Here is a 24,215-nt window from a genome sequence, read left to right as displayed (position 1 = left end):
ACGCAAACAGGGATAACTCAAGAAGAGCTGGAACAATCAATAGAGAGAATTTACAGAGTGGAGAATGCTTTCACGAGAAGGAATAAGCTATTGAAGGAGATTCACATAAAATTCTTTAGAAAGTCAGTGAACAAGAAAATATTGAAAGTCAACAGAGAAAAGGATTTGACAATGAGAGAGACTAAGATTAATATTTTGAAACAGTTGCCTTGGAGCATGTGGAAAAAAAGACAAGAATATTCTTTTCTTACAAAAATATTAATAGATAGGAAAATTCCGTTCACATGGCAAACACCTGAAGGAGTACTCCTGAACTGGGAGACAAGAAGATATAATCTGAATAGCAAAATGAAAGCCAGCAACTTTATGAAAGAAATGAAACATAAACTGAAGCTGACAGAAGAAGATCTACAGTTTTCCAGTGAGGAATCAGAAGAGGAACAGGAAGAAGTAGAATGTAAAAGAACTCCACCTCTACTGAATGGAAATAGAAGGAAAAGAACAAGAACTATGATCCCCAAGGTGTTTCTGGAAATGGCAGAAGATGTAAACTTAATTGATATATGGAGAACCAGGTACCCTCAGAGAAAAGATTATACATTTTTTTCAAATAGACACAATTCATGGTCAAGAACGGATAAGTGCTGGATTTCAGTAGAAATGAGACATCAAACGGAAGAAATTGAAATATTACCAAATACATATGCAGATCACAACCCAATATTGATGACCACAGGAGAAGCAGTAAGAAGAGGAGGTTGGAGACTAAATAGTCACTTATTGAGAGAGGAGACCTTTTTGACTAAAATGTAAAAGAGCCATAATTTTTCTTTCAATCTCTATATACCCCAGGATATAGAGATGACAACGATATGGGACACAGCCAAAGCCTATTTTTGTGGCTTCATGATAGAATTCAATGCACAAAAGAAAAAAGAGAGAAACAAACAATACCAAATCCTAATAACATCTCTAAAGAAAGAAGGAATGGAATTTAAAAAACACCTACAGTTAAGTACTTAATAAACAAGATAAATATATTACAACCTAAAATTAGCTTACTAGAACAAGAAGAAATGTGGAAAAAATTAAATTTGCAAGGCAATTTTTTTTGAAAATGCCAACAATCCAGTAAGATGGTTAGCATATAGAATAAAAGAGAGAGGGGACAAAACAATCATCAATGAAATATTGGATAAGGAAGGACAGGAAATATACAACAAAAGGGTACAAAACAATCATCAATGAAATATTGGATAAGGAAGGACACGAAATATACAACAAAAGGAAATTGAAAAAGAAATTTTCATACCAGTCTTTATATAAAAAAGAGAATGAACAGGAGAAACTATGGAATTATTTGAATAAACTTCCAGATTGGAGATTTAGTTCTCAACAATTGGAAAACTTAAATAAACCAATTATGGTGAGTGAAACTGGAGAAGGATGGAAAAAACAGAAAAATGGGAAAGCCCCTGGACCAGATGGACTTCCAGCTGAATACTACAAAGCATTTGAAGAAATTTTAAGTCCGCACTTCAAGAAATTAATAGAAGACATTGAAACTAGAGGGGAAATCCTGGTTTCATGAAAAGAGGCACATATCTCCTTAATACAGAAAGCGGGGACAGGGAAAAAACAAATCAAGAATTACAGACCAATCTCTCTCTTGAATGTTGACTATAAGATATATATGACCATCTGGGCAACAAGACTAAAGGAGGTACCTGAGGAAATGATACAGAAAGATCAAAAAGGTTTCATCCCAAAAAGGAAACTATTATCAAATATAAGATGAATAATAAACATTTTGGAATATTATGAAATGGATCCAGAAAAGCAAATGATGTTAATATTTTCAGATGCAGAAAAGGCCTTTGATAATGTTGATTGGGAGTTTATGTTGCTGCAATTAAAGAAGATGGGACCAGAAGGAAATTTTCTACGAACAGTTAAAGCAATATACACTAAACAGAAGGCCAAGATAAAAATCAATGGTCAAGTAACTGAAAATATTCTCATTGAACAGGGCACAAGGCAGGGTTGCCCACTTTTTCCGTTATTATTTATTCTAACATTAGAAATTCTAAACAGACAAATAAGAGGGAATGCTGGAATTAAGGGTCTCAGAATCAGGGGAGAAGAATTTAAGCTGCAAGTATATGCTGATGATTTAGCAATAATAGAAAATAATAGAAAACCCTCTGGACAGTTTGGAAGAATTAGTGAGAACTATAGAAGCATTAAAAGGTCTTAAAACAAACTATCAAAAAACAAAATTTATAACTAAAAACATAAAGAAAGAACACATGGAAAGACTGGCAATGAAAACTAATTTTGAGGAGGTACAGAACGTGAAATATCTAGGAGTTATCATTACAAAAAACACAAGTAATTTGATGAAAGAAAATAATCTTACAACACAGAAGGAAATTCAGAAAGACCTAGAAGAATGGAATAAGCTACAAACCTCTATGATGGGAAGAATTTTGACAATAAAGATGATGATATTACCAAAACTGTTATTTTAATTTCAAAATTTACCAGTTTTATTAAATTATAAATACTCCAAGGACCTGGACTTTGAAATTTGTATGGAAGGCCAAGAAACTAAGAATAAAACTTAGAATATTGTATGGAAGGCCAAGAAACTAAGAATAAAACTTAGAATATTGTATGGAAGGCCAAGAAACTAAGAATAAAACTTAGAATATTAAAAGAAAGAGGTGGTTCAGGACTCTGAATTGGCTATTATATTATAAGGAATGTGCCATGGTCTGGATAAAAGAATGGATAACACTAGAAAATCAAAGATTATTGAAATTGGAGGGTTAGGATCTAAAAATGGGTTGGCATGCATATGTGTGGTATGGGAAATACAAAGAACAATCACATTTTGCAGAACATATTCTGAGGAAGGCGCTCTGCTTAGTATGGCAAAAATTTCAAATACTATAGCGAACTAGTGCTTACCAGAATCCCCTTGAAGATATTCTGATGACCAGACAACAGTGAAATCTCTGATCCATAGGGGAAGGATGGATGCTTAGCTGTTTTTTGTTTTTGCTTTTTGTTCTGTTTGTTTGTGTGGCATTCACCTTAGTACCCCTTGCTTGACCGTCAAGACTCAGAGCACATGAAGGCAAACAATCCCCACTTTTACACTGCTTCCACCAGGTGATCACTAAATCACCATTACTTTAGGAAGATGAAGATTCAGGTCCACACTTCAAAGTCTTTTAAATGTAACTTTGTTTATTGATTACAGTTATTGATAGTGATTCATGGATATCTTCTTTAAGTAAATTTATTATTAACAACAACCTTCTATTTGATAATACACTCCTAACTGTAATCACACCTCAGAATTCCCCAAACTCCACACACTGTCTCCTTCTCCCTTCTCTCACTCTGACTCTGACTGCCTTCACTTTCTGACTCTGACTCTTTATTACATTTCTCTCGGCTCTGCCCCTCAGCAACATTAGCCTACAACATGAATATTCATAACGACTTAACATAACAGAACATGAACCATTGACCTAATAAAGGGGAATGCTCCAGTTTTTTTAAATTATCTGTTAGATTGCTAATATTTTTAAGTTTGTATGTTTAGATAGGAATAAAATGTGTTTTAAAAAAAAAAGAACAGCTTTCATATTGATAGGGAAGGCTCTGTCTTTCAGAGCATTTTGTTCACATTCGTTTCTCTCAACTCCTGTCTTTGGATCCCTTCATCCCCCATTTTAAGCAATTTCCCAGAGAGCTATTGGTGTGAAGATAAGGTGCAACTTCCTCCAAAGGTTTCCAGGTAGTGAATGCAGCCTGACTTTACCTCCTGACACAGGAGACCCAAGTGTAAATCTTCTTAGAGACTGGCTGAAATCATTTCCTTAGAACAGTGCTCTGGAGGCAGCCTCATTCATATTCCCTTGGAAAAAGATTTCATTTCATTAAACTCTAGACTTGACTCTTTCTCAGAGAGGTCAGGGAAAATGCTACGTGCAGCCCTTTCTCCCTTCAGTAATGCCACCACTTGTTTGATTTATAGCAACTATGCCTTTATGAGCCACAAAAGGGCCCTGTCGATAGACTCCTGCTTCCTGTGAAAAGCAAATGAAGGTTTGATCTGTGTTTCTGAGGGGAAAGTATTCGAAGGGCATGGCATCACTGAACTGCAACAGCTAGGCATGGGAAAACACCCAGAGAGAGCGGGTGGGGGGACACAAACCCTACCATTAACTTTTACATACGTAAACATTTTATCAAAGGAAACAAAGCTTTTTGCTGTCTGTCAAACTAAAAACTACTGAACACCAGTTTTCTTTTTAATGTATGTATGTATTTGAGTGAGAGCCTAGTGCTTCAATTCCCCCCTCTGCCTCCTGGGAGAAGAGCCAGCCCATGGAGCCTCAGGCCAGCTGCACAGTCCCAAAGTTCCCTCAGAAGAAGTTGAATGATATACCACTGCTGTGTATTCACTACCTGGGAATCCCTGAAAAAGATCTCCATAAGTCAGAATTGACTTGACAGCATGATTATTAGGGGGTGGAATGGTGTTGCTTCTTTCCTATGTAAAGAGTTATAGTAAAGATAAATCTATACAGTAAAAAGCTCAACGTCAGCTGCTAGTTGGTTGATAAGTGGTGAAAAGAGAACTTTCCATGCAATACGTTTTCCTAAGAGTGAAAACATTGACATCCTGGGTGTCAGTGAACGAAAATGGACAGGAATGGATGAATTCAATTCAGATGATTACCATATCTACTATTGTGGGCAAGAATCCCGTTGAAGAAATGGAGTAGCCCTCATAGTCAACAAAAGAGTGAGAAAAGCTGTACCGGGATACAATCTCAAAAATTATAGAATGATTTCAATATAAATCCAAGGCAGACCTTTCAACATCACAGTAATCCAAGTTTATGCACCAACTACCAATGCTGAAAAGGCTGAAATTGACTAATTCTATGAAGACCTACAACACCTTCTAGAACTGACACACACACAAAAAGATGTTCTTCTCATTATAGGGGACTAGAATGTTAAAGTAGGGTGTCAAGAGATAAAAGGTTTGGCCTTGAATTTCAAAACAAAACAGGGCAAAGGCTAATAGAGTTTTGTCAAGAGAACAAGCTGGTCATCACAAACACTCTTTTCCAACAACACAAGAGGCGACTCTACACATGGACATCACCAGATGGGCAATACCGAAATCAGATTGATTATATCCTCTGCATCCAAAGATGGAGAAGCTCTATACAGTCAACAAAAACAAGACCTGGAGCTGATTGTGGCTCTGATCATCAGCTTATAGCAAAATTCAAGCTTAAATTGAAGAAAGTAGGAAAAACCACTGGGCTTGTTGTTGTTTTGTCATTAAGTCGTGTCCGACTCTGTTTTCTTTGTTTGTTTTCTCTCTAGGCTCTGCACCACTACTGTCACACTTCAGCAAAATAAGGCTCACAATTTGTCACTGAGGCTCCATGTGTTGCCCTTTTTGAAGTGGCATGAGAGTCCCAATCTCTGTGTGCCAAAATGGAAAAGGAGGAGATGGGGGAGGATTTGAGACCGTGGTTGCCTGCACTTGGCTTCCTCATTCTATTTTGAGCCACACAAATCAAACATCTTCAGACTGAGCCATTGAGCCCTGCCACCAGCTAGAAATGGAGTGGGGCCCCAGGATTTAAAGCAGGGTGGGATACCCACCTCCCCTCCAGGGATTTGGAGGATAGCACCTGTTCCTGTAACCATCTCCCTAAATTTCTCCTGCATTTTTTTGTGTGTGGGAGACAGGGCTGGTGGGAAACCCTTAAGACATGAAAAAATTACCCTCCTGTGCCCCCTATAGAGCACAAGTGGACCCTCTGAAAGAAATGTTTTGAAGAAATTAAATTTTGGGTTTTGGGGGGAGGGTTCACTAGGACGGGAGGGTTGCACAGAGCCCACACAACACATGTTGTCTTGCTTCAAAGTTAACTTCACACACAAAACTCAAACTATCTCCGCCTCAAATGCTGTTAAATCCCAAGATTTGTTTCCTCACCTGGACAGCTAGAGAAGCAAAACACTCTCACCCCCTGGAACCCTAAAAAATGCACATGAAAGATTTTGTTTTTCCTTCTTAACAAGCTGTGCAGATTTTTCTTGCTTTTTAAAAAAGTATCTTACACCTGTTTAACACTTGCCTGGTGACGTCACCAGCAAGAATGCAAACCTAATTGTGGCAAGATATCTCCTCTGACCAATCCCCCGAAAAAAATACAAAGTAAAGCAGCCACATAATATCAACCACTATCCCAAATATATCTCTTTGGCCTAGTCTTGGATCTGTAGTCCCAAAGATACCATGTTCCTAATCTTGTTACTGCAGAACTCATGTCAGCCTTTAGAAACAAGATAAACTAAAAGTCTTATGACACTTAGGTTAAACTGCAGTACTGGAGGTAAGTCTCTGCTCATAGCCTGAGTTCAATCCCAACAGATTCAGGCGGCGAGTTCAAAGTTGGCTCTGCCTTCCATATTTCAGAGGTCAGTAAAATGAGTACTGAGTTTACTGGTAGAGAAAATGTTGTTAGCCTAATTAAGTTAGAGAATACATTAGCAATATGGGGTGGGATATAAGTCCAAAACAACTACCATCACTGGGATTTTACAGCAGAATTTTGTATTTTCAAAAATATCAGACCCTCTTGCCTCTCTTGCTGCCAGCATTGCAAGACGTTACTCCTGGTAGAATCTGAAATCATATCACTTGCTACGGCCTCATTTAACTATCTGCAGAAACACCCCCTCCCTCACATCTAAAAACATATTGCAGATGCTGTGATTTTCACTTGAAGCCATGGTGTCCTGGATGTTGCTGTTTTTCTTTAGCTTTTCCCAACACTCATCATCCTTCCTCCCGGCCACCCCCACCCCCACCCCCCACAATTTTTAATGCATTTAAAAAGTGTATTTCTTTTGGCAACATGTTGCTTGCAAAAACAAAAACAAAAAACCCTGGAGGTCCCAAAAGACTGTGTATCTATTTATGCTTTTTGGTTGACCTTATAAAACTTTGATGCTAATATAGATTTATCAGTACTTTTCTCCAAGGAGGCAAAACTTCCTTTTTAAAAAAAAATAGTTGCTGTGCTTTAGCTTCAGGTCATCCCTTCTGAGCATATGGCTGTCTAAACTGTGATAAAGAAAACCTTACTTCGACATGGAACAATCACATTTTCTTTCCTCCTCCGTTGCTGTCACCTGATAGGTACCTTTGCCAAAACAGTGTTTATAGTTTAGACATAAATACTGATCAAAGAAGAAGTGTGAATTTATTAATGTTTTTTTAAAAAGAAGCTTTGATGTGACAAACACCATTGCATAAAGATCTGCTATGCTGCTACCAACCTCCAGCATGACCAGCTGCGGCACGGTGAAGCGGAAGTACCTTATTAAAGGGAGAAGGCGTTTCATCCATGCTTCCTGCTTGTTTGTTTTTCCTCTTACCTTTGGCAACAACAGGGGGTGCTTTGGAAACAGAGTTCCTCATTAGGCACTTTATTCCCTTTTTAGTGACTGTGTCACTTCAGTGTAACTGACTGTGCCTGTGATCTTGTTTCAAAACAGTGAAGGACAAGAACTCTCTTGCAGAACAACCACATCTCGGAGGCTCAAGTAGTATTGCTGCAGAAACCTCAAGCAACCAAGACTCTGCCCAAAGAGTCTTCAGGGTACGTTCTGCAGATTGCTGCAGCTGATTCAGGGTCACGGCCTGGCAAGATGCTAAAAATTCACTTTCAGATCAACTTCCTGGATGTTTTTTTTTGTAAAGGTAGGGGGTGGTAGCTTGTGGCTTTCCCAGCCTTGTTGAATTGCAGGTCCCATATCAGCCTTAACTTCTGCTCCTTCACCTTAGGGTGCCAATCGGCAATATAGCATTTTGTACTCTTTGGGCCTGGGCTCGAGCCTTAAGGGCTGCACTAGAAGGTAAGTGGGTACTGTATTTGCCCATTAGCACAGGCATTAGCATAACATAGGCATCCTTCAGTCTCGAGAGACTATGGTAACGTGCTCTGTATCAAGGAGTGTCCTCTCCAGAGCATGAAGCCTGGGTAAAGTAATATGGAGGATAGGCTGTTACCCAATCAGCAGATCCCCCCTCTCCACATTGCTGAAATGGTCAAATGGAAAGGTAAGAGCCAATACAACTGGTTCCAGCAACGACATGAACTGCCTTTAGGACTCCAGCTCCGGATTTTGCCTGGAGATTAACTCCTGAAGCCTTTTCCATGAAGGGATATAGCCACAAGGCAGTGGAGGTTTGAAATCAGAGTTTTCCTTCCCCTAGATGGGCTGCCTTCCATGGCTGACAAGCCCTACCCAGCACAGGCATAAGCACTCAGGATAGAGATAGAGATAATGGCTGGCACAGGTGTTTGCAGGATCCCATTGGCCCCTATCTCAAGACCAGGTCAGTGGCAATTAGACTTTGGACCCGGGCTGACTTAAGTGTTCCCAAGAGCTGGCCCCATGATCATGTGAGGGGATGCTGACTCCCAGCTGTGGCAGGTGTATAGGCAGGTGGCTCTTCCTCCAAGATTGGGTTGACAAGTCTCAGGGCACCTGCTGAAGTCTCTGGGAACTCTCATGCTTCCCCAAAGGTCCATGGGTGGAGACAAATTGCTGGGTGAACAAAGCTGGGCAAGGATAAAATTTATTTTTATATATGGCACAGCTTTAAAGCCTGAGGACTTGTCTCTATCCATTCTGAGGTGACACTGTGTTTCCATGTGTGTCATGCTTCTGTAATATCTGCATATCAAAAAGCCAGGAGTGGGAGCTGGATTGGGATGAAAGTGTTGGAGAGACTTTGAATTTTTGATAAAATTCCTTTAGCTACGTGACAGAAGCACAGAGATACACAGAAGACAATAGCTACAAGTTCCCCAGAGTCCATTCCTATCTTGTAAAACTATACTGTCTCTCTGAAGCAGGGCTGAACAACTTGTAGTTCTTCAGATATTCTTGAGTGGTAACTATCATCAACCCACAGTAATATAGGCTGTGATTGTGAGGGATCATAATAGGTGCAAGGTGACCAAATACCCATTAATGGTCTAAAAAGATAACTGCAGTAAACATTGACTTTTATATTAGCTATCCAAGCCCTATGCAGGAGTTCAGTCAAATGTGGGAAAGGATAAACCTATGGTGCACAGAGATGTGTGCATAAGCCTTGCCCTCAAATGACTCCACCTACCAGAACTCAGATGGACCTTTGTTGTAGAGCAATGGTTCCCAACCTTGGGAGCCCAGGTGTTCTTGGCCTAAAAATCCCAGAAGCCTTCACCACCAGCTGTGCTGACTGGGGTTTCTGGGAGTTGCAGTCCAATGACACCTGAGTTTCCAAGGTTGGGAACCACTGCTGTGGAATGGGGAAGTTCGAAAGAGAACTCTGTAAGCTGGAACAGCTGAGTGTGAGTTTCTGAGACCAGGAATCCTGACTTTTTAGTGTTCCTCTGTTCAACTGATCCCCAAAATCCAGCATGAGCCTGCATGTCTACTTACCAAATGCTCCCCCCCCCCCGCACGCATCCTCCCCAAAATACCATAAGCACCGTTCTGGTAATCAGTGAAAGAGAGCTCATCTTAACCAGAACTTGGAAACCATAACTTTTGAGACTAAACTGGCTGTGCAATTCTGGGCACTGTCTCCAAAAGAACTAATGTTTCTAAACATTGACCTTCACTTCTGAGCAGAGGGAACAGGTCCACACAGTCTGTCTTTGCAGGAACTCTCATGTGGAGAGTAAAGTCTGGAGAGGCAATACACAGGCACACCCCAGGTGATAGAGAAAACCCCTAAAAAAACCAGGGCTCACAGTCACATGGAGATACTCCACCTCTAGAGACAATTTATGCTTTACCTGTGATCCTGCCCCCAGAAAGCTCCACAGATGAGCCCCAAAATAAGACAAACTGAATTATGTAACCTCAAACCATTGAATGTGCTTGTGAGACACCAGTGGTTAAGTGCTGCAGGGCTTTTATCCTAAATTGTCATTAAGCGACCTTCGCTCTGCTGCCTCAGCTGCTGTACAAGAAAAGTTGCAGACATTTTGCTGGCACTGGACTTGAGAGTGATAATGGGCACATTATTTGGCCATGTTATAGAACAGCATCATCCATCTGACAAATGAAAACCTTTTAATGGGTGCTCTCTTAATTATAATAATTTGAAAGAGAACATCAGCTGGAATCATAGCGAGAAGGTCACTCAATGAGATTTTTGCCTTTGGAGTTCCTTCTTGGTGCTGTACAACACCTTTACAGCACAGTTTATGGTAGTTTATATTGGTCTATGAGGCTTTTGTTTCAATGTTATTTCAGCATGACACACTCTGTCCCAAAGGTTCATGGCTGATAAAAATAAATTAGAAAAACAAAATACTCAGGGACAGCTCATGGTCCAGGAGGGGACAGCATACCCCCAAATTCTGGGACAAGTTCCCCCCAGCTCAGACCACAGGCCAATTGCATAAACATTAAATTCAGATGTAACAGATGGGAAATATATACGATCTTACATTTATGATTATTACAACCCTGGCCTGATAAAGCTATTGTAAGCAAAAGTGTCTATGCAAACAAGGCTGAAATGAAGTCATGTCCCAATGGATTTCTGAGAGAAGGCTATAACTGCAGGACAGCCAGAAAGAACACTTTGTTGTCCAGATACAGTAACATAGGTAATATTGTTCAAAAGACTTGCTTGGCCAACTCTACTATTAGACAGATTGGAGGGATTGTCTCAGATGTCAGAGGACAGCAATGGCAGCCTCTCAGATGTTTCTCACAAACTCTCTGGCTGTTGTCTTCTGTTGCAAGACATGACTGTGAAAGTCACATAAACTCCAGCTCAATATTGCTCTTTGTCTCAAGTATGATGGAGGACACTATCCCATTGCCAGTATTGAAATAACACTCAATGACTGGTCCAATCAGCTTCTGTACGTGGAGTGGGGTAGGTCACCTTTGTTCAGTCAGCAGAGTGTCTTGGGTTGGAGAAGGTAATACTCATACAGGCTGCAATCTTATACCTGCTTACCTTGCAGGAAGTCCCATACAGTGAGATGTACATATTTCTGAATAGACTTCATTTTGTTAGTCAACGTTTGAGGACAAAGCTAAATATAGGTGAGGAAATGTGCTGCATCACCTTACCAAAGAAGGCCCTCCTAAATGTATCATCACCATTAAGTAGCAGTTTTCTCACAGTGAGAAAACACTGGATGTGTGCTTGGCCAGAACTCAGGATAATGATTCTCCAGAAGATAAACATCTGGTTATGAAGGACACTAGCAGGGAAGTAAAGCACAGGCCACAGAGGTCAAGCAAGGTCTACAGAAAAATACAGAGAAGTGGGCAGATACTGGGTCCATTCCAATTTGCCTCTTCTGGAGTTGTGTTTTTGATGGATCCATTTCCTTCTCCCCAGAGTTTCAGGTACACCGGGCCAAAAGGGCAGTCCAATCCAGATGCTAAATATCTTCAGCCCGGGCTGTGGCTTCCAAATCAAGAGCATCACATTCCTTGAGATCAATGAATGGTCTTTTGAGATATAACTGAAGTCAGTAGGCAAGATTAGGGAGAGGGGATGGAACTGGTTCTTAGTGAGCTGATTGCAAAAGTGGAAAGTAGGGGAATCGGTATAAATAGGTCCAGAATCTGAATAAGGCCAAATAACTAGGTAATATGGCAATTTAGAACTAGGGAAGAACTCCCACCTTTTTCATGACTAGGCAAGGGGCAAACAGCACCCAATAGTTGCAGTAATTGCTTCCATTCCAACTACCGTGTTTCTCTGAAAATAAGACAGGGTCTTATATTAATTTTTGCTCCAAAAAACGCATTAGAGCACAACAATCTATATTCATTCAAATGCAGCCATGTCATCTTCTTCTGGTTGCTGCACAATGGTGGAATTTCACTAAACTGGGGCTTATTTTTGGGATATGGCTTATATTACGAGCATCCTGAAAAATCATGCTAGGGCTTATTTTCAGGTTAGGTCTTATTTTTGGGGAAACAGAGTATGTCTCCCAGCGCTTGCAGTCTTGCCTATATGCACACATGGCACATGGAGAGTTTATCCAAGGCTCACCACCAGCCCATGTTTTGCTGTTGTCTTCTCTTCTGCACAGTAAGAAGGCTCTGGAGTCACATGCTGGGGCTCTTCTCTCTGCTTTGTGCCAGATGTCACACTGGGCCCAAGCGCATGCACCCTCCAGCCACTGTTGGAGTTCTGTTTGCAATCTCACTCGCTATCCGCAGTTTGTGTGACTGGGAGGGACTTTTTTGACTGAGGTGACTGTATATTTGCCCAGCACTAGCCAATCATTCCTTCCAGCCAGATGCTGGAGATACTGCAAGGAGGAGATTTCAGGTAAAGATGTGAAGCATCTGTACACTGGAATTCTGGTTATATTAAAGAGAAGGATCCTTTGGGGCATACTTTCTTACTTTGTTTTTGTACTGTATTGGAATTTCTCCCTTGTTGACTTTTCCTTTGCAACTCTTCTGTTCCTGTTGACACAATCTAACTGTGCTTAGATTCATGCCACATTGCCTTTCAAAGACTTGGCTCTCTGAGCTGGGAGTGAGACGGCTTCTTTTGCTACCACCCTGTTTTTTAAAACTCATTTGTTGTTGTTGTAGCCAAACAGCTTCCACACAGCTGATTGGAAGACAAGATCAGAGGAAAGAAGCTTGGGTATAACATCTTCTGACTCGATTGTTCAGGCTTAACAGCAGTAGGAAGAGAAGAGAAGCAGCAGTTCGTGTTGGTCTTGTTGATGTGATGACACAGATCACACACATACTGGGAGGGAAAGAAGAACTTCACTAGATCTGAAAATTGAACAAACAATTGATCTGTATTTTTCAACCATGAAACACTCTACAAGTCTATAGCCTCTGGCACAATTCCTGCAGCTTTTTACAAGTCTTGTGTACGAAGGGAGCAATGTTTCTTTCTTATGGCAATGAAATATTTTTCTTCGTTTGTCACTTTATGGTTCCTGTTTCTTTTCCATTGATCACATTTTGAAAAAAAAAGAGTCTTTTTAACTTAGGGGTTTAAAAACAACTGCAAATCAATGGGAATTCCAGTTATTAAATATAGAAAAACACATAAGTGGGACTTCTTTAGTTTAATAAGATAAGTAGTAAACAGCACATACCATTCAAAAATCCCCAGTGAACCCAAACTAATGGAGAGTTGTTGTTTATCTGCTCTTTGTAATGACAGAGAAACTTTTAATATAATTTAAGGCACTCTGTTTAATGGAGTTATACAACTAAGGGTGAAATGTTTACATAGTTTAAATTACTCAATATATGTGTTTTCATTTTCAACAAAATGTCTGTAGCAAATTGTTTGTCTAGTTGGGTTGCCTACAGCAAATAGTCTTATAGGACCTTAAAGACTAACAGATTTACTGGCATAAGCCTTCATGGACTGTAGCCTACCACATCAAATAAAAATGAAGCAAACCGTAGAAGCCATTTCTTTTAAGAAGTTCCTACCATCTTGGTTTACCATCTCAAGATGACAACATAGAAATCTCTGGAGAAGTCCATCTTCTGCATGCTTAAATTCCCTTCAAACATAGGGAGAGTTTTGAAAATCACTTTTGAAAAGTATGAATTTCAAAGCATTTCTTTTCCTTATTGTCAAGTGCCATCCTTTCTATATGTGAATCCTGTTAATATGGTCTCATTAAAGCTGCTAAAGATGTCTGCACACAGGTGAACTATTAGGTATTAAAAAAAGATTCCATTCAGAAGTTTGGAAAGTGAGAATATCCTAGCCTCTCCCCTTTCTGTTATTGCCTCCACAAAAATGAGAAAGGTCTTAAAAAAAAAAAAAGGAGACAGTCTGCTACATATGGAGCCTCTCCTAGCATTTAGGATCCCCGGGCATATGGAGGGACCCAACATGCAGCAGGTGTGGTCTCTTCAGACATTCCCTTTTCTCATGGAGACTGTAACAGGCAGGGTGTGGAGCTAAGCCTTACCATGATGCTTATGCTTTCAAACTAATTTTTTCTGAACACCTGAACAGCACGATTGTCTTTTGTGTTTCTGCATATTTTGAGAGGAACAAAAGAAGACTGAATGTGCAAAAGGAAGGCACACGTCGTGTGAAATGAAATGAAGCTTCCTTTTCCTACAATACCTCACAACATTGCTAGTTGATGTCAAACATCGTTATGTTATTTGATCTCTCCACGTTGCTAAATTCATTGAAGAGCCCACATAGTCAGATGGCTTGACCCATGAGGTTTCGGTCATCTGATTTGAGAGATACTTGTTGAAGGCCAAGCTGCATGATGTGAAAAATCTCATTTATATTTACTCTGGCCATTTTCTATGTTGGAGAAAAGGCAGCTGTGAGACTCTAGTTGGAAAGTCTGACTAGAACTCGTCTACCTGAGTGGATGCTCATGGCAAATAAGATCCTTCGGAGTTAATAGCAGACCAGCTGTGTGTGCAGGATTTGCAGGGCTGCAGGGGACCTTGAAAGCTGGGGGAGAGTGCTGTGTTCTGAATCACAGCCAATAGTTGCTTTCTCCTCTAAATAAACATGGCCAGTTTAAGAGCACTTTTAGAAGTGTTTTCCAAAGAAGGAGCCATATTAGAGTGTGGTGACACTATAAAAACGATTGGGATTTTTAAAATCCAATGTCACATGGTAGTCTGGTGGTAATTGTTTCAGTGTGTGTGTGTCCTCTTGGGAAAACTTTTAATCCATTTTTAAGCTGTGTTGTATATTTGTTGAGGGGGCTACACTGGGTTTTTTAATCATTGCAATTGTGTTTTTAATATATATTTTATATATTAAATAGATATATAATTTATATATTGTATAATATATTGCAGGATTGACACACAACAGAGAGAGAAATGGGGGGGGGGGAAGTGAGGGAACAGCAGCCATTGCTGACAAGATGGAAGGTAGTGAAATAAACGAGAGCCCAGCAAGTTCTGAGGAAGGGAACACTTTCCTCTGTGTGCTGACTGTCATTTATTTCTTTCAAACTGCAGAGGTTCCTCACCACCTACCCCCCCGCACCCACCCCACACCCACGCACGCACACACGCACACCGACAGAGTTGTCCATATATGCCAAAACGATTCAAATAAATCAATATCACAAGCGAGTTAAAATAAACAATTTATTTATTTATTACTTTGATTTATATACCACCCTATTAGTACCAAAGTACTAACCCTCCTGCTGCCTAGAAAAACATCTTGCTTTCTGACCAAAACCCATGCTTTCCAGGGAAAAAAAGCTGCACTTCATGCGTGGTGTAGTTACCTTTTGAAAAATTAATTTAAAACATGCTAAACCCAATTCAAATATAGTTTTTATTCCTAGTGTAATTGTGCTCTCTCATATTATAGTAGTCTGTTACAGCAAAACTAATAAGAAAGTCCTGTGGAACATTGAAGGCTACCATGTTTTATTTGCCATAAGCTTTTGATGACTGCAGCCCACTTTAGCGATGTACAACATGAAAATATAACCAAAACCAAAATTAAACCACTATGTATTATAGTAAGCCATGCCACTGATTTTGGAGCTATTCCACATGTGGTCAAATTAAAGTTTCATTCGTTTACATGCAGTTGAGAGAATTTGATTTCTAACAGTGGAAACATATAAAACTTTAACAACAATAACATTGGGTGAATATAATGAAGATTTGTCTTTTTCTCCCCCCCCCCCAATCTGCTTTCATTCTCCTTTTTGCATGTCAACAAACAACACATCTGTAAAACTATTTTAAATGTTGCAAGTTTCCACAAAACTGCAGGATGGGGACAAAATTGTCAGTTGCACTTACTATGATCCCGCCCCTGCCTTCAACTTGGGAAAAATGTTTGCTGCTTTTGTAACCCAAACTTGTAAAATAATCCCAAATGAGCTGTAAGGATATTTTTTTTTGTACACAAGATTTATTGAAATGAATGTGGCATGAGTTTGCACATGGTTTCAATTTCCTGAGGCATGTTGATGTTTTCAGCCTTCTAGATCCTTGTAAGCCCTCCCCTGCTCAACACCCACCCTACGACTGGGAATCTTTATCCACAGAAAACAGGCTTGGGAGGGGGGGGAGGATGTGTTAAAATTATACTGCGGTGGAACTGAACTGGATTGGCTTTCACTGTGTGATAAAATCTATTCCGCTGTGTTCCTAATTTCATCAACTTATACAAGTCAACACCAGACGTTAATGAGGAAAGGTTTCCAATTAGACACAGTCTGAGACTGACCTGGCTTCTCAGCAACCTTCAACTGTCAGCAATAAAAAGGACAGTTCAATATGATATGGATCATTCATTCCAAATCTCCACAAGTCATTTATGACAAACACAAGTAGCGGACCATACGGAACTGCTGAATTGTTTTTCATTACACTGGCGCATTGACCACAGACTTCTCTACTAATGATCTTTAGTGCCTTTTTCAGGCGGAGAATGGCTTAATGAGGAAGCAGGGATGGGGTAGTGGGGGGGGGGAAGGCAACCCAGATTTTCAAGGGATAGCCCCAGTCACTTGACGAGGTGTAGGATCTCCTGTTGTTTCTAGCAAAGGGTTTATATTGGGGTGGGGAATGTTAGAGGCTGTGTTGTTAAGCTGCAACAAAAATTGTTTGTGCAAAGTGTTCCTGCATAGTGTTCTAACTAGCTATCCCCTTTCTCTGGAAACTCCATTCCATACCCCCCCCCCAATTTTCCTATCCTTGCCCCCAGCTCTCAGGATATAGTTCAAGATATCTCTCTCTCTGTGTGTGTCCATGTATATGTCCCATTATGGGGTGATTTGGTCCTGAAAGGTTTCCCCCCAAATGTCTGCCAATCTTGGAGCTGCTCTCAACATACTGATACCTCTCTTTTGTTTCTCACTGGCCGCCAGCCATTGTAATAGGACATCTGAGTTCACTATAATTATATCAGATAATACTTTCTGTAGGAAAAAAAAGTCATGTGCAACTACATATATATTTTACACCACATTTTCCCTATACATACTATAATTTGTTGCTGCTGTTGTTGTTGGCTGCGGTCCTTGTTCAGCATTGCTGGTACAGACTGAAGGATCAAGCCCCAAAATTAGGTCTTAAAAATTTGTGGTTAAGGTGACATTTTTGAAAAATCACTATATTGAATTGTAGGAAGCTATTGGCAAGTGCTTTAATTTAGTAACCAAAGATTTTGGAATGACTCCGAGATTAGTATGGGAAGGAGAATAACCTGGTCTTGCTTCCATAGTCTTTTAATTTCTTGCCTTAATGGTTGTTTCTTTGCAATTTTTGTACATTCTCTACTTTAGAGGCTGAAGGGACCTCCAGCTTCTACTGCTGCTTCTACTGTGAGCATTGACCCATGGACTAGGTGTTGCAGATTCTTCATCCGCTGAGTTCAAAATTGGGGGAGCAGGGGAAAGGACAATATTATATATCCACCCATGCATCAACAGCCCCCCAGCCCATGGTGTCAGAACTGAGCACAGGTGCAACAGGATGCCTTAATCATAGCACAGCACAACTAGTACATAACCTCACAGGAAAAGATTATTACTCAGATGACAGGGTATGGCATAGATTTCTATTTTTTGATTAAACGGGAGGGAGATCAATATTGAAGGGAATAAGAGGGAAAAGGTGTGTTGGCAGAGGGCTTGGCAAACAAGAAGATTTCCCTTCCCCTTCAATGTTTTCCATTCCATCCTTACGCCCAGTGACTGGATCACAGGAACTATGAACATATATCAGATATGTATCAAATGTGCATCCAAATATGGATGCCATATGCCAGTATGGCATGGATTTCAGTTTTTTCTCTCTACTCCATGTATCTTCATCCCCTTTGATTTTTCCTGTCAAGAAATCATACATTAGTAAAACAAAACAAAACATGTACATCCCAGTTCATATTAGCAGTGTGAACACTTCTCTGATGTAGAGAACAAATGTTTTTGTAACAGCACTGCATGCCTTTGGTGAGTCTGATGCTGGCATTCAAATGTTGCAGGTGGCTCTTTATGTGCTAAGAAGGCCTAGCACATGTGGCAATGACAGAAAGAAGGGGCTTGCTTGCAAGCTGCACATGGAATGTGCAATTCAGCTCTGAGAGAAAGCAGTTCATTCTTTAACCATATTTGTGAGGCATCGCTACATTCTGAATTATTCCAGCATCAAATAAATCCTCCTAACAGACAAGCTGATGCCACAGAGGAATTGAGATCTTGATTTTGCTTCTGCTCATGTAAAATGCCTAGTGTAAAATAAATATCAGGGATGAGAGTGCTTGGAGAAGAGAGATATCCCAAGAAAACTCTGTTGGACTAGCACAAATTGCAACTTAAATGCTTCCCATTACAGATATCCCAAATGTCTTTAACAAGAAGAAAGCCAGAAGTATGAAAACAGACTTTTTCCCATTCTAAATGAGCTGAATATCAATGAGAAAGTGAGGATTTTCTCTTTCAACCTAACACTCATGCTGGTTAGTGAGCAGTGGACCCACATGTACCTGTGATGTTTACACTGGTTTCCAGTATTTCTGTAATGTGAACACAAGTACCCTCCCCTATCCTGGGATCCTACCAATGTATCGGACTACAAGCCTCCTTATCCCCTGTCCACATGACCAATATTGTGCTGGGTGAGGAGGATGAGGGGTGTAGTACAGCATATTCAGGGAGGGGTAAAGTGGGTATCTCCAGACGTCATCAGACTGCAAGTCTCATCAACTCATCAACCCTTGCCAGTCTTAGCCAAAGGTGAAGGATGATGTGAGTTCATTGTCCAGCCGCAGCTGGAGTTGGCTAACTCCTAGTTTAAAGCACTGGCCATGCTAGCTGGGAAACTCTGGGAGTTGTAAAGAAATAACTCTGCCAGGCTCTGATCTAAAGGATTCGATTACTGATTAATCACTCTCTTAGAGAGCACATCTATGTTTAATGGCAAGCAACAGGAGAGCAAAAGTAGCCCAGTGGAAGGCATGCTGAGGCGTCTCCGTATGCTGCTTCAATAAGGCTCCATTTCAATGCCTGCCTTCTCTCCAGATAGACTGGGAGAGTCCTCCTGTCACAGATGTTGGAGAACCACTGCCAGTCCATGTGGACAAGGTTGAGCTAGATGGACCTTGATCTGACCCCATTTAAGGTGCACCCTATGTTCCTATATTTCAGAGGGCAGGTGTTCTTTTTATATAAAATGGCTCTGGAGATAGAGCTGTGGTCTGAATTTCCTTCCTTCAACCCTAACACTTTCCTTTCAAGTGAAGGATTTCCCTTCTCTGTGGGGAAGATTGAAGTAAACACTGAGCCCTGGATATCTGGAAAACAATTCATGAGCTTCTCCACTTATGGAGAGACATGGTGGGTTCCCTCTTTTTGCATTCTACAAGTTTCAGAGGAAAGAACTACAGTATTCAAGAACCCTTCTTGAACAGCTAGTCCTGCTTCTGGTATGGCATTTTTTTCAGAATGCTACCATAGTTGTCGGTGTCTGATAGCCAAATAAAGTCCTGCCTATTTCTTCAGGTCTTTGTTATCTTTTACCTGTTTTGGTTATAGCTGTGTTCTAATTATTTATTTTAAGTGTTATTGTTTCCTTTCATTATATTATTCTATAGTGTTAGTTCTTCAATGTGCATTTATTTTTATAAGTAAGCAAGCTGCTTTGGGTACATCTGTCAGAAAAGAAGAGGCGTAAATACTGAAAGACAAAAGGGGTGGGGGGAGTCATCCATCATTCACCACAAGAGCAAATTCTATGTCTTAAACATCAGCCATTTTACCTTTTTCAGTTTCTTGTTGTTTTTTTGTAACGTAACACTTGATGAAAAATATTTGCACAGTATTCTGTGAGGTTTCAGTTGACCTAATACCAGGTTATTCACCCTAATATGGATTTTCATGTGGTCCCTCTTTTGGCCAACAAGGTTACCTTTGGTTTTTCTTGTTGTGGTTGTTGGCGTTGGTTTGATAGACAGTTTCAGGACTGAAGGTGATTTAAATGCAGCTTCAAAACGGCTTTGCTTTGAGAATGAAGGAACTGCACTATGATTCAATGTTTTTAAAATCTGTGAGATAATTGCCTGTGTGCTCCTTTACTCAAATTACCTCAGCTCTGATAAAGTGATAAAAATACGACTTTGACCTTTCCAGTGCTATTTCAGCGAAGTAAACAACATCCCAAGCTCAATTCACTTCTGAGAATGAGAGAAACCTCTCCAAACCTCATTGGTCTGGATTGCAAAATGGAAATTCTGATGGCTGAACGTATGATTGCCAGTGATGTGATATGTAAAACCTAAGGTTTCTAGAGGGGTAGATAGTGGGGGAATATTCACCACACAGATGGTGTTTCTTGGAACATTCTGACATGTTCTTAGTATGGCTCATTTAAACATTGTGCAAAACACCCTGATGTCCTTGCCCTATTGAGAGGCTCCACTGCATCACCATCACCTAGGAGTGCTTCTGTGTGGAGATTACGTCCATCAACCACCACCATGCTTTTATGTTGCCCAGTCAGAGCTAGGAAAAGTTACCTTTTTGGACCAGAACTCCTAGAATCACAGTGTCAGCATGAGATAGAAAGGACAGGGAAATGATGCTTGCCTTTTTGGATCTGAAGGAGTTCAGGCATACAAAGCCATGGGTGGTAGTACAGGAGAACTAAGTTTCATGCAGATGAGAAGGATGTGAGGCCATACAATATGATTTACTACTGGGCCTTCCAAGTTAATTAGTCTACTGCTGATGCTCAAAATGGTGTGCTCCCTAAGACACATAATGGAGCTGAAGGTATACTGACATGCCAAACTGCTCTGTGTCGGTCCACAAATTCCATTTCAGAGCTCCCTTCTGAGATGACTGGCAACAATCCTTTCTCATCTCTGCTTTCAAAAGTGTGATGTACGGAATGTGTGTGTGATGAATCCCAAGTCTCAAACTGTGTGGGGATGATTTCAACAGATTTCAGAAACATCCAAAATGAACAGAATTTTGTAGTGGGGTGGGAGAGAAACAGAGAAGCTCAAAAATATCACAGTTAGTTCGAAGATGGAGATTAAAGACTTGAAGAATCAAATTGAAGTGTTGTGTTTTCAGGTTTCACCTCAGAGCATATAAGAATCAGTTCTCTCTCTCCACCACGGTAGACAAAGGGCTGTCAGTCATTCAGTAAACTATCCATTGCCTAAACAATTAAGCAGTTGCACAACTTGACCAACAACCCACCAACAGGGTCCTACTATTGCTCAATTACTGAGCCGTTCAGCATTTCATTATATTCACACTTTCTGGAAGTAACTTTCCCACTTCTTCTGGCTATTAGGGCTGGTGGGAATCGCAGCCCGGCAACAACTGGAGAGCTGCACCAACATTTGTCACTCCTGTTTTAGGAGAAGTAGCACCATCTGTGATCAAGCAGAAAAGCAGAGATGCAAAAAGCTGGGTGCTAGGATTGCCGTTTTGGAGGCAATTGTATAGTGGATTGAGATGCCCATTTTTTTTTCTCCCTTAGCAACCTCTGCTTTTCAAGTGGAGAGTGACAAGGAGCAGATGAGGCCAGGAAAAGGTGGCGCAACCTTTGCTTTTTATCTCTAGCTAGGCAAAAACGATTGAAAGAGAGTGGCTAAGATGATTTCTTTCTTTCCTACAATTTGATTAGATAATGAGGTATCTACTAGGCAACTTTCAAATGTAAATGTAAAACTTGGTGCACTGGAAAATTTTCATGATGTCAGTCTAAAGGATGAGATTACTTGCCTAATTATTATTTTTCAGAGAGCAAATCTGTGTCGTACAGAAAACAGCGAAGAAGTGATAGTCTGGCAGGAAATCTGAGATACAAATATAGCATTGTCTATAGGTGAGACAATTTTGCATTATCTTTTTTAAACAGACCATAATCATTAAAATGTTTAACTGTGAGTATTTTGAAAACATTGAATAAAGTGAAATATGAATGCAACCACCTAAAGTATTACAGTTCTGGCTGAATCTCTTTCATAGGGCCAAAACACGCAAGATGAGCATTTCTGCAATTAGAAGGAATCAAGAGGTGTTAAAGTTTTATCACTGAAGAGAAGCAATTTTCACAACTCCCGTGTTTGTATAATTGACATGCAGATGCTGTTTCCTTGCAAAGACCAATCACCAAACAAAAAGGATTAGTTTTCAATTTCTGAACTGTGTTAAAGCAGTGGGTCCCAACCATTTTTACACCCAGGGACTGGTTTAGTTGAAGACCATTCTCCCAAGAATCGGGGCGGTAGGCGGTGGTGTGTGTCCTGTGTGAGTGGGCAATGGGGGCAGGCACAGGGGGCCTGCATGCATGCAGGAGGCAGGCAGGGGTGTGTGCATGCATGCGGGAGGTGTGCAAGTATCCATGCGGGATGTGTGTGTATATGCAGGCATCTGTCTGTGTGTTCAGGGGTGTGTGCGTGCATGCAGGAGGTGGGCAGGTGTCCATGAGGGCACGGGCATGTGTGTGCACACCCATACATGTGTGTGTACGGGCATGTAGATGGGAGTGCACACGCACATATGCACATCCTCGGGATTGGGGACCCCTGTGCTAAAGGATAACCATAATTCTTTTACAACTGTCAAGTTTGTTTCTAATTGTGAAGCTCCTCTGCTTTGCCACACTGCATGGGAAAAGTGTTTGTAACGAATGACCATAGTATACTTTTCACGTTGAGGTGGTATTTCATAATGGTATTTCTCTGAAAAACCCCTCTCATCAATATCTTGCAAAAATATCATATGAAAACAAACAAGCCAAATGTTCAAAGGAAAATGGAAAACACCATGAGCAGCCTGGAGATTAAGTTCTATGAGGGGGAAAAGAGAAGAGATATTATGATTGCTGTATGGCAGGATCTGTCATCTATTGGATCAGTATTCACAGGCTTACTTATCTGCTGCCTGAAATTATTAAATAACACCCCCCCCCTCAGAAATATGTGTACAGCATATTTACCCAAACTAGCCAATAGAGAGAGCCAAAGACCACGCTATGTATAGCATTCACTAGTTTGGAATTTTTCGTAATCTGCTGAGAGGAGCTTGGAACCAACCCCCCACAGATCTTGCAGTCCTGCTGCATTCTAATATTTCACAGTCCATTTCACACAAAGCATGAGACCGATTTTTTTTCCTGTTCCATGACAGAGTAATGTTAACTTGTGGATTTAAATCATAAGCAAATATATTTCAGCTAAACACTAGGGAAAACTTCTTGACAGCATGGGATTGGGAACTACCTTGCAAGTAGACTATCTCAGAATGCCACAGAGTCTCTTCTGTGAGAGATTTTTAAAGCACAGGCTGAATGGTATATACTGATAAGTTGCATCTGACTTACAATAATCCTAACAGGGTTTTTAAAGTATGTGAGATGTTTAAGGAGTAGCTCTGCCAGTGCCATCACCCTTACCCTTCCCAGTAACTTTCTATGGCTGAGCAAGGATTGAAACCAAAGTTTCCTCAGTCCTAATCCATCACTCTACCCACTACACCATACGGGCGGTGAGCTAAGATGTTATGATACCAGGGCAGCAAAGAATTTAGTTTCTTGCAATTCCCTTTTTCCTTTTGATGGGGGAAGATGTGCTTCTGGCAATGTCTGTGTCATGTGAGCTGGGGGGAAAAAGTCCAGCCAGCCAGCATGGAACTCAAATGGGGAGTGTGTAGTACTATTTGCTGCTCAGCTTCAGACAGCCCAGTCTCATGGGTTTGATCTGTTATAAAGAATATTGAAGCATAAAAATACTGTAAGGTGAACTTAGGCTTTCTGAAAGAGAACCGTTACAGACAAATCTGCATAATATTTGTCTAAATTTAGACAATTTAGTTCAGCAGTTTGTGCTGGTTCATTTATCGGCTGAAGTGCCCACTCAGAGGCAGTGCCAGAGGAGGTGGGGCTGGGAAGTGCTAAACATCTGCTTGGCCAATAAATGAACTGCCAAAACAGCGGTTAGTGCCCATCTCTATTGATAACTATTACAAAATTGGAAATGTAGTCTCTTTTATCTCTTTTTGATTCCTGACTCCGGGCAGAGCACAGCTGACAAATAAAGCTAAAGGCAGACCCAGGGAGCTCAGGACCAGAGATGTTGAACAGGAGAACAAACA

This window comes from Pogona vitticeps, chromosome 2 (genome assembly GCF_051106095.1).
Source record: "Pogona vitticeps strain Pit_001003342236 chromosome 2, PviZW2.1, whole genome shotgun sequence".
In the NCBI taxonomy this organism is placed as follows: Eukaryota; Metazoa; Chordata; class Lepidosauria; order Squamata; family Agamidae; genus Pogona; species Pogona vitticeps.
This window is presented reverse-complemented; position numbering follows the sequence as displayed.